The sequence below is a fragment of the Haliotis rubra genome, unplaced genomic scaffold, assembly GCF_003918875.1.
Source record: "Haliotis rubra isolate DU_JTF1 unplaced genomic scaffold, ASM391887v1 Scf110, whole genome shotgun sequence".
Taxonomy (NCBI): Eukaryota; Metazoa; Mollusca; class Gastropoda; order Lepetellida; family Haliotidae; genus Haliotis; species Haliotis rubra.
Window position 1 is genome coordinate 53,151 of NW_025765004.1, and position 10,505 is coordinate 63,655.

The window sequence follows — 10,505 nt, forward strand, 5'->3', positions numbered from 1 at the left end:
TTTGCGCCAATTGGTGAAGCCAGGATTTCGGTGTGTTGCCAGTTGATCGAGTGGTTGGGATTGTTAACGGTGTGTTCTGAGAGGGCAGATTTGAGATCATATTTTCCAACTGAAGTTTTATGTTCTTTTAGTCTTATGTTGAAGGACAAGTTTCTCCAATATAGCTGCATCCACAATCACAACTAATTTTGAAGACACATCCTCTAGGAATGGGTCCTCCCTGATTGCTGCTACCTCTTCCATTAGCTCTCAGGATGGTTTTTAAAGTTTTGTCGGAATAAAATGTCACATTAACACTGGCAGTTTTTCTAAGGAGTCGACTGATGTGATGGCTAATCTGGCCTTGGTAAGAAATATTGATTCGGATGTGAACTGGTTCGGATTTGGGTGGACTGTGATTTTGCGGCTGGAGGGTGGTGGCTATAGTTCATCACCCAGAAATCATAGACTCTCAAACTCGATCTGCTTTAACCACTCTGCTATGTAAACACACCCTTGCCCTTATGGTAAAAACATACCCTATCATTGTATTCTGCTCTTTGATCTCACTGCATTGTTTGTACATACTTAATTATATCTCCTTTTCCCTGGTATATACTCAATTTACATATCTGTCTTCCTGTACATCTATATATATACCGTACTGTTCACTATCGCCATTATCCACCTGAAGAAGGGGCAAGAACCAGCCCAGAAACGTTGTGAAAAATAGACCAAGAGGTTGTTATCCATAAGATTTGTCCTGTAATAATAATATCATTGATTCTTCACCAATATGTCTGCAGTATTATATCAACTTACAGACTAATATTTATTTTCGTTTATGTCTCGTGCACGCATTGTTTCATGTCGGGTTCACTTTCAAATTTGTCTGGAAACACATGAAACACGGATCGAGGTGTAGCCGCCATACATCTGTCTACATCTTCAAAATAGAAATATGTTTTACAGGATGATACTCCCCTGCTGCGGTTTTCTTCATTGCCGTCTTGACTGATAAGCCATCGATTGCTGTACACTGTAAGTTACAGTAAGCTACAACTTTGCACACATAGAGCACTGTGTAATATGCACTATTATTGACTCACAATAATTAGTAAAAGTTGGGGAGGCTGTGTGTGTGAGAGAGAGTTTACATTAAAATTTATGTGACACAGCTTGTGATTTGTTTCAGCCCACTGTGTAGAGGGAAGTCACTGCAAGGACGATAAGTGCGGGGATCTTGGGTGTTTGAATGGATGCGAGGAAGGCTACTTTGGCCCGCACTGTACAAACAACTGCAGTTCTGGATGCAAGGACGGCACATGTGATACTTCAGGAAAGGCTTGTATCAGCGCCTGCATAGACGGTCGGTGGGGCACAGTTTGTAGGCTGACGTGTTTCAGTTCATGCAAGACATGCGCTAAGGACAATGGTTCGGACTGTACATCATGTGAAGAATATAGATACGGCCCACAGTGTGGACAATCCTGTTCTTCCAAGTGTCCCAACCGTGGCTGTGATGTTAACGGAAGGTGTAAAAGCAGATGTGGCGACAGATGTAAGGTTTGCAATGATGTTACACAAGAGTGTGATGGATGCAAGCGTGGTACGTTTGGCCCTGTCTGCCAATGGAGGTGTAATGTTAACTGTGCTGATGAGATATGCCATCAAGAAACAGCAAACTGTTCAACGGGATGCAAAGATGAGTATTTTGGACCGAAGTGTGAGTACCGGTGTAATGAACAGTGTTTCCAGGGTAAATGCGAGCAGGGGACGGGGATGTGTGTACAGGGATGTAGACGAGGATACTACGGACCTCTCTGTATATTGCCTTGTGATTCATGCCTGTCCGATATTTGCGATAATTCGTCTGGAGAATGCATGAAAGGCTGCAAGATGGGCTTCTTCGGCAAGGGATGCAAGAACAGATGTGATGATAATTGTATCAGCGGATATTGTTCCAGATTCGATGGTGTTTGCTATCAACCCGAAGGTAAATAGACAAATATATTTTGAGGTGACCACATGTTCTTTTAACGGTTGATGGTTACCAACCAATTACAGTCCGTTTGGCTCAAAAGCGGACCGATGAATTGCAACCCAACTCGAAAACTAATGAACATAACATACTCAATAAAATGCTGATCATAATCAAAACATCATACCCACTCTGTGAGGTTTTTGCAGAATTTTTGTCCTAAAAATAATAAAGATGTTTTACAAACTATTATTAAAATATTGACACAGTTCACTGTTTGTTACGAGGGAGGAGTGCAGAGAAAGGGACAGCCAGGTGTTCGAGAAGCACTTTCACAGACAAAGTTATTTATCCCTTAACCTGTGCTGTGCCGTCTCCATCCGTTCTCGAACACCTGGCTGTCCCTTTCTCCCTGGCTGTCCCCTAAACATTTTATGTTTATTAGTTTTCGAGTTAGATTGCAATTCATCGGTCCGCTTTTGAGCCAAACGGACTATACGTTTAACTATTCAGTGTGTGTGCATGCTTGCGTTTGTGTTAAAGCCTCACTGACCAATATCCAAACTAAATGAAAACGACCTGTACAGAAACCTGGCTGGACCAGGCTATCAAGTGATTGATATTATGAGTAACGATCCACACCATGCCATCAGCACTGTGACCGAGCCTGATCATCCGATCCGAGTCCCCAACACAGGTTGCTAGGTACAAATTCTAACACGGTGTCTGTCATTTTACTCCCAGTTCCTGTAGCTCCCAACTCCACACCCGGCATTTCCCATGGCAGCAATTACTGGATGTACATTGTCGGGGGTTGTATCGGAATCCTTCTATGTTCTGCAGTGTATTTCCTGGTCTTTAGGTATGTTATTTATATTATGTGTCTACAAGCTGTAATACTGACAGCTTAATGTTCAAGACGCGCCACACACTGATTACAGTCACTCAGCTTCTACTCATTCTTGGGGTAATTTCCATCAACGTGTGGGATATTTTCTGTCCAATACATGTAGTTACGGTAGAATACATCACTAAATGTTGTCATGTTGAATTTTACACTTGCAATGAAACTGAAATCCAAAAGTAATCATCATGGATTTTGTCAGAAATAAACTGCGGATGTAAAATATTTTAAAAGTCCTTCTTGTTTTGTTTGTCATTTTCCGTGTTTTGACTTAAGCTAAATACAGTATCCGTTTCTTACAGGTGTGGTGGCCGCATTCGTGGTAACCATCAACGAAGAGGTAGGTTCCGACAAAGTACGCCTCTACCGCCTGTACCGCCTGTACCCATCCCGCATGATGACCTGTATGACGAGTTGGATGTTGGACACTCGGACACCGATAGCAGACCGTCGGGATTGGACGAGGCAGGAAACGCGCATGTTGACTTGTCCAATATGGGTGATGATAAACACAACAGCGATTCATTGAGGGTCAGTGTTTTCGGAAATGTTTGCCCAAAGTTTCCTGGTCAAGAAACTAAGAGTGAGATGCCTCATCTCCAGATGACATGGTTGACGGAGACAGGCCCTACTGCTGTAGACGCCAAGGGTCCTGACAAAGCCGCATCCATTGATGTGACATGCGATAATACATCCACTCACCTTGATGAGGGACTTCACTTCAACCCATCTTACACGAGTCTGGGTGGTAGGTCCAGACCTTCGAGAAATTATTTATCTCCAGTCGAGGAATATATTAAAGCGTAACAACCCTTATGTAGTTTCACCTCAGACCTGAATGAGCAGGACATGTTTATACGGCAATATGAAACTCAAGACGATATTCACGTTTCAAACTTGTTGTGCATTGCATATCTACTTCCCGCTACATATCCGTGTAACCCATGTGTGTATATATACTTTAGGAAGTGAGAGGACATTTCCTATTAAGGGTGAAAGGATGTTGTGATTCATATTATCGTTATCCCAACACGGGTACGGTCAAGGCAAGCATAATCACTGAATCATTCACTTCTCCAAACTAAATTTGTCCTTCAGTGGATTTATACAACTGTACATTGCAACAAGGATGATATTGTGAGATTGCTCTGATGTGAATGGCCCACATTTCAAAAGTTTCAACGCATCTGCATTCACTCATTCCTTCAAGTGATTGATATTCTGAGCAACTACCCACGGTATCGAGGTGCAATGACAGAACCAACCAAGTCGCCGAGCTTGTGGACATTTTCTTCGACTCAGACGTCAGACGAGTGCTAGGGAAGCAGCATAACACGGGTTCCGACTAAGCATCCTCACCTGTCGACTTTACAGACAATACCAGCACCTTGAGCATGTACTAGTTGCGTTGATATGTGCGCTATATAAATGTCCTATAATAAAAATAAATGTTCCAGGGTTGATGTATCTTCCTGCATGGATATTCATGGATAATTAATTATGTGGCGATAACTAAATTCTGATACATTTGCGCGTGAATGATTGTAATGAAAGTCAGATTTGGGAAGCACTAATTCTATAACATATAAACATGAGACTGCGCATTAGTAAAGAGTCTGTGAGAGGAGCGGGGGTGAAGCATATACGCCTGTAAGTCTCTTCCTGTCAGTATATGCCGTGGCGGTACAAGTCTGCCCCGGTACAAATTCCCCAAGCTTCCGTTTGTGATCTCTCACAGGTTTTCTGGCTATAAATATTTGCCCACAGGGTGGGTTTTTTCCTGGTGATGGTAATATGTAGACTGTTCTGTCACTAATGACAGCGTCAGGTACAAAGTCTTTATGCAGAAAGGCTAGAATCACATGTGTTTTATCACACGTTAACTCTGTCACACAATGTCCATCGATGTTGATAAGGAGACATATCGGGGATCTAATCGTATCAACACAGGAGGCACCGGTTGTAAGGAATACTGCATGCTCTTCAGGACGGTCTACTCCCATTTGTGAGAACTCCCAGTTGTGAGACTCCCAGTTATGAGACAGTGGAGTAGGTAATTAACAACGAAAACACACCATAAACCCCTGTCTGATAGAATGGAGTCACCCTAGCTAATTACTGATTTGCTATGTAACTGATTCTTGTGGAGGTAACTTAATGAAACATTATAAGATAAATTGATTAACATACTCAGGTAAATGTCTTTAATAATTAAACATTTGTGTAGGTAACTTCGTGATCAAAGAGAAATTAATTTACCTACTCAGATTTACTCCGTCTCCGAAACTACAAGCTATAGTTTAAGAAATAACTCTGAAATTTACAGTCGAAATGCCCCTTATCCCAAACCCTTTCTACCCGACACAATAAATTTATGGAATGCCCTACCAAATTCCAAAGAGTCATGCAGTCTCAAAGAATTTTAAAACCTAATTACAAAAGCCGAAAACAAGATTTATATTGATCTTAATTATGGCTCTTGTTTTTGTCAAATCGTTCATTGCTGCCTCAGGCTTGGATGTGGCGACCTAAACGCCGATAAGTATAACAGACATTTAATAGACAGCCCATGTTGTTCTTGTGGATATCAACTACCCGTTATAACCTGGATAATTTTTTGAACGGAAACAAAGAATTTACTCCTTGTGTAAACCAGAAAATAGTTGGATCCGTCCACGAATATATCATCAAGACACAACCTTCAGTAATACTTCACCAATCCCAATTCATTTTCATAAGTAATAATAAAATATGATTAAACCAAAATGACTTTCAAACTTCATTATAGTCAATAAAAATGTGTTATCATAATTACATATTCTTCTGAATAAATAAAATATTCAATGAACTATTTAATGAACTCACCAATGAACTATGCCTCCTGTGGGTACTGGGCTGGGCTGATCCCACTTTCATTGTAGGGATGTGGAAACACCACATATGTGCACTGAACCATTAATTGATGTGTCTCACAACTGGGAGGACACCCTTCAGGACACTGGTGTTATCGTGATTCCAGATTAACCTGTCACTTCCTGGTTGGGATGTATGACAATGACAATACAATACCGTGAGGGAATTCTTGTGTAAAGAACAGAGCTCAAACAATGATAAAATGATTAAATTATTTTCAAACAATAAATAACACACATATAACCCGCTAACAAGGTAAGACAAACACTAGGAATCGTTTAAAAGATTAATATTGGCAGGAACAAAGGATTTCATGGCACGATTGGATTTAAAACGGGGTACATTATAACGGCGCCCAGAAGGCAGTAACTTATACTCGTATGTATGTGAGATATCAAACAATTATTGTCAGGTGATCATCAATCTTGACGTGTGTTGTTGTCGTGTGTAGGTGTTTGTCGTGTGTGTGTAGTATTAGTTCTACTCGTTCCTAAACACTGGTAGAGCACGTGTATGATGACATTATGTCATCAGGGTTGGTGAGAACACCATGAAAAGAAAGCACATCAGCAGTACCAATAGTGGTTGTAACTGTAATTGTTACTGTTATCACGTATCTGGCCAATGAAGGGTTAACACATCAGCAGTACCAATAGTGGATGTAACTGTAATTGTTACTTCTATCACGTATCTGACCAATGAAGGGTAAACACATCAGTATTACCAATAGTGGTTGTAACTGTAATTGTTACTGCTATCACGTATCTGACCAATGAACATATGGGTTAGAACTGATCTTCAGCAACCCATGCTTGCCCTAAGAGACGACTAACGGGATCTGATGGTCAGGCTCGCTGACTGGGTTAGAACTGATCTTCAGCAACCCATGCTTGCCCTAAGAGACGACTAACGGGATCTGATGGTCAGGCTCGCTGACTGGGTTAGAACTGATCTTCAGCAACCCATGCTTGCCCTAAGAGACGACTAACGGGATCTGTTGGTCAGGCTCGCTGACTGGATTAGAACTGATCTTCAGCAACCCATGCTTGCCCTAAGAGACGACTAACGGGATCTGATGGTCAGGCTCGCTGACTGGGTTAGAACTGATCTTCAGCAACCCATGCTTGCCCTAAGAGACGACTAACGGGATCTGATGGTCAGGCTCGCTGACTGGGTTAGAACTGATCTTCAGCAACCCATGCTTGCCCTAGAGACGACTAACGGGATCTGATGGTCAGGCTCGCTGACTGGGTTAGAACTGATCTTCAGCAACCCATGCTTGCCCTAGAGACGACTAACGGGATCTGATGGTCAGGCTCGCTGACTGGGTTAGAACTGATCTTCAGCAACCCATGCTTGCCCTAAGAGACGACTAACGGGATCTGATGGTCAGGCTCGCTGACTGGGTTAGAACTGATCTTCAGCAACCCATGCTTGCCCTAAGAGACGACTAACGGGATCTGATGGTCAGGCTCGCTGACTGGGTTAGAACTGATCTTCAGCAACCCATGCTTGCCCTAAGAGACGACTAACGGGATCTGATGGTCAGGCTCGCTGACTGGGTTAGAACTGATCTTCAGCAACCCATGCTTGCCCTAAGAGACGACTAACGGGATCGGGTGGTCAGGCTCGCTGACTGGGTTAGAACTGATCTTCAGCAACCCATGCTTGCCCTAAGAGACAACTAACGGGATCTGATGGTCAGGCTCGCATCGTATTCCAATTGCGTAGGTCGATGCGGTTATCTGGTCCAGACTCTTTAGTTTACAACCCGTCGCATATAGCTCTAGAATTGCAGGGTGCTGAGGTAAACAACAGACTCTTTAGTTTACAACCCGTCGCATATAGCTCTAGAATTGCAGGGTGCTGAGGTAAACAACAGACTCTTTAGTTTACAACCCGTCGCATATAGCTCTAGAATTGCAGGGTGCTGAGGTAAATAACAAACAGACTTTCCATTAGAGCAATTCAGTTAGGAAGGAACACGTAACAGAGCGGGAGGAGTGGCCTCCCTTACTAAGGTACTCGATCTTGTTAAACATTCACACTACAGAGCCTATAGGGGATCGTGTGGGAACACATAACCTTCTCAATACTAAAGCAAACGTGTGTGTGTGTGTGTGTGTGTGTGTGTGTGTGTGTGTGTGTGTGTGTGTGTGTGTGTGTGTGTGTGTGTGTGTGTGTGTGTGTGTGTGTGTGTGTGGTGTGTGTGTGTGTGTGTGTGTGTGTGTGGTGTGTTACAGTCAAGCTCAGTAAACAGTCATTTCGCGCAATGACTAAATGAATGAGATAGACAGAGAGAGAGTGAGAGACCCACTTGTATATGACAATTTGGTACAGTTGAATCTTGCTCACGGGATGCTGCATAAGAGTTTGTCTGAATGTCAATAATAGAACATCTTCGCTATCCCAGTAAACAGAACAAGTTTGCACACTTAAGCTATTGACTGACAGAAAACAACATTCTTCATGCCTTATTCTTTAGACAGAAAAGGAATTACATCAGTACATCTTCATAATTGCTACTGTAGTTCACACAGTCCTAAGCTTGTTAAGATCCCTTCACCGGTAAACTCGCATAAAATAAACATCTATTCGTAAACATTCACATGCACATCATTTGTAAAGACTTGCATAGGTATCAGGATGTCTCACTGGTCCTGTCGGTTGTCTCCCTTCCCTCGTCGGCTCTACAGTATGTTATCACCTAAAGGTTGGGTTGCCTAGTCAAGTTATTATGCCACAGTCACAATGGTTCCACACAAAGCTAAACACTGTAGTTGGAGTAGTTTGAGGACATACTTACCCTTTCCGAGAACCCTGGTCTCAATGGTGATCTTCAGTGTCCCATTCATGTAACTCACCGGACATACTACACTTTCCGAGAACCCCTGGTCTCAATGGTGATCTTCAGTGTCCCATTCATGTAACTCACCGGACATACGTGCACTTTCCGAGAACCCCTGGTCTCAATGGTGATCTTCAGTGTCCCATTCATGTAACTCACCGGACATACGTGCACTTTCCGAGAACCCTGGTCTCAATGGGATCTTCAGTGTCCCATTCATGTAACTCACCGGACATACGTGCACTTTCCGAGAACCCCTGGTCTCAGTGGTGATCTTCAGTGTCCCATTCATGTAACTCACCGGACATACGTGCACATTCCGAGAACCCCTGGTCTCAATGGTGATCTTCAGTGTCCCATTCATGTAACTCACCGGACATACGTGCACTTTCCGAGAACCCCTGGTCTCAATGGTGATCTTCAGTGTCCCATTCATGTAACTCACCGGACATACGTGCACTTTCCGAGAACCCCTGGTCTCAATGGTGATCTTCAGTGTCCCATTCATGTAACTCACCGGACATACGTGCACTTTCCGAGAACCCCTGGTCTCAGTGGGGATCTTCAGTGTCCCATTCATGTAACTCACCGGACATACGTGCACTTTCCGAGAACCCCTGGTCTCAATGGTGATCTTCAGTGTCCCATTCATGTAACTCACCGGACATACGTGCACTTTCCGAGAACCCCTGGTCTCAATGGTGATCTTCAGTGTCCCATTCATGTAACTCACCGGACATACGTGCACATTCCGAGAACCCTGGTCTCAGTCACCGGGTGATCTTCAGTGTCCCATTCATGTAACTCACCGGACATACGTGCACATTCCGAGAACCCCTGGTCTCAATGGTGATCTTCAGTGTCCCATTCATGTAACTCACCGGACATACGTGCACATTCCGAGAACCCCTGGTCTCAATGGTGATCTTCAGTGTCCCATTCATGTAACTCACCGGACATACGTGCACATTCCGAGAACCCCTGGTCTCAATGGTGATCTTCAGTGATCAATTCATGTAACTCACCGGACATACGTGCACATTCCGAGAACCCCTGGTCTCAATGGTGATCTTCAGTGATCAATTCATGTAACTCACCGGACATACGTGCACTTTCCGAGAACCCCTGGTCTCAATGGTGATCTTCAGTGTCCCATTCATGTAACTCACCGGATATACGTGCACATTCCGAGAACCCCTGGTCTCAATGGTGATCTTCAGTGATCAATTCATGTAACTCACCGGTTATACGTGCACATTCCGAAAACCCATTTGATGAGTCATGTGTCCCTCATTCGTTTCTTTTAATGTTAGGTGCATATATTAGTGACCAGATATAAAGATAGACTATGTGTCGTGATCATCCTTTTATCTTCCTTCTCTGAAGCATCAATCATACATATTCATATCACCGATTCATGTGGTTATGTTTGCATATTGTTTAATTGATATGTTGTTTGACACTGACATACGCTGTCTCGCTTTTGATAACTATTTTGCAGTTAGTAAGAGTTTGATTTGAGCAGATATAGGCTTCGCACAGAACACAGGGCTGAATATTTTGTTGCAGGTTTGAACCCAAGCAGAAACCATTCGCCAAATTTCAACATGGCCCTCATAACAACGCAGCTCTCTGAAAACCTTTGTGCGAATCGTACAAAAACGTGAAAACTTCTTTGAGGGACATTGGTGCGAATGCACGTTCATGATTGTGGCATAGATACTGATGTTGGACGCATCAAGCCTGCAGTAAGCAAAACACTACCACGAATGTGGCAAAATATACGCAAGCGAAACGAGACAGGGCGATACCGAGTAGCAATCTCAAATGGTCGATACGATTGTCACATAACATACAGTCTGCTTGCTGCAAAATCGTCC